The sequence below is a fragment of the Rhinopithecus roxellana genome, chromosome 13 (assembly GCF_007565055.1).
Source record: "Rhinopithecus roxellana isolate Shanxi Qingling chromosome 13, ASM756505v1, whole genome shotgun sequence".
NCBI classification, from domain to species: Eukaryota; Metazoa; Chordata; class Mammalia; order Primates; family Cercopithecidae; genus Rhinopithecus; species Rhinopithecus roxellana.
In genome coordinates this window covers 74,801,863-74,803,658 of record NC_044561.1, presented here as the reverse complement: position 1 = coordinate 74,803,658, position 1,796 = coordinate 74,801,863, and the positions used below count along the sequence as shown (strand labels likewise).

At 40.8% G+C, this 1,796-nt stretch overlaps 1 pseudogene; it reads right to left on the bottom strand.

Annotated features, from left to right (window-relative positions):
• Positions 1-421: 421 nt before the first annotated feature.
• Positions 422-600, bottom strand: LOC115892705 (annotated as a pseudogene).
• Between the last annotated feature and the right edge of the window lie 1,196 nt (positions 601-1,796).

The following is a 1,796-nucleotide window of genomic DNA, read 5'->3' as shown; positions in this document are numbered from 1 at the left end:
AAGACGGAGAAAACTCCCCAACGATTCAGGAGGCAGTGATTATAACTGAACAGTGGTGATTTCCTAAGATTCTGGGCAAGAACTTCCTTCTTCCTATTTCACATTCTTTGACAATTTTAAAACTATGAAATATTACTTATGTAAATTTCAGCCATCCGACTTCTTTGACCTCCTTTCTAACTAGCAAATACAAATTATAGGCTCCATTTTTCTGTGCATTATTTGTTGTAAAGAAAACATTTGTTTTTTCAATTTATATATGTATGTCTGTTCCCATTTCAGACATACTCCCTTATTTACTGAAAATGTAAAACTCCCTTATTTACTGATTCTTGGAAACTTTCAGACACCAAAGCTAAGGTTTAGCCTCCATAGCACAAAGGTTTTCAGGGTGAGGTTTGATTCAGTAGGCTTTTCAAAGTCACATCTGTCCATTTCTTTTTCGTGCATATACCCCCAAGCAGCACAAATGCCTGTAATGCTGAGAACCACACCTAATAAGAGGGCGATTGCATCATCAGCTTCTGCTGCTTCGACAACAGGCAGCACCAAAAGCAGTGACATGAGGACTAAGGACGACTGTGTTGAAACTGAGGTCATGATGTTGGAATCTTGAGGGCTGAAGGTTCTAAAGAAATGGTATATATAGAATTCTATCTGACTTGAAATTTTCCCTTCCTGGAGCTCCGGATGCTGACATGAAGAAGTTCCACGTGACACTACCTTCCAGGAAGCAGCCATTACAGGACTGGAATACATTCTTAAATTTGATTATGTCATACATCATCTTAATGAGCATTTCTCTCTTTATTTATTTTTGCTAATGACTTATTACTTGCTGTTTATTTTTTATTTATTTTAGACTATGGAAATGATGTTAGACAAAAAGCAAATTCAAGCAATATTCTTATTCGAGTTCAAAATGGATTGTAAAGCAGTGGAGACAACTCACAACATCAATAATGCAGTTGGCCCAGGAACTGCTAATGAACATACTGTGCAGTGGGAGTTCAAGAACTTTTGCAAAAGAGAGGAGAGCCTTGAAGATGAGGGGTGTAGTGGCCAGTCGTCGGAAGTTGACAACGACCAACTGAGAGCAATCATGGAAGCTGGTCCTCTTACAACTATACCAGAAGCTGCTGAAGAACTCAACGTCCACCATTCTACGGTCATTCGGCATTTGATGCAAACTGGAAAGGTGAAAAAGCTCGATAAGTGGGTGCCTCACGAGCTGAGCAAAAATCACAAACGTTGTCATTTTGAAGTGTCGTCTTCTCTTATTCTACACAACAACAATGAACCATTTCTCCATCGGATTGTGATGTGCCACAAAAAGTGGATTTTATATGACAACCAGTGATGACCAGCTTGGTGGTTGGACTGAGAAGAAGCTCCAAAGCACTTCCCAAAGCCAAACTTGCACCAAAAAAAGGTTATGGTCACTATTTGGTGGCCTGCTGACGGTCTGATCCACTACAGCTTTCTGAATCCCGGCAAAACCATCACATCTGAGAATTATGGTAAGCAAATCGATGAAATGCACCAAAAACTGCAATGCCTGCAGCTGGCACTGGTCAACAGAAAGGACCCAATTCTTCTCCAGGACAACGCCGACCGTAGGTCCCTCAACCAACGCTTCAAAAGTTGAACAAATTGGGCTACGAAGTTTTGTCTCATCCGCCATATTCACCTGACCTCTCGCCAACCAACTACTGCTTCTTCAACCATCTTGACAACTTTTTCCAGAGAAAACGCTTCCACAACCAGCAGGATGCAGAAAATACTTTCCAAGAGTT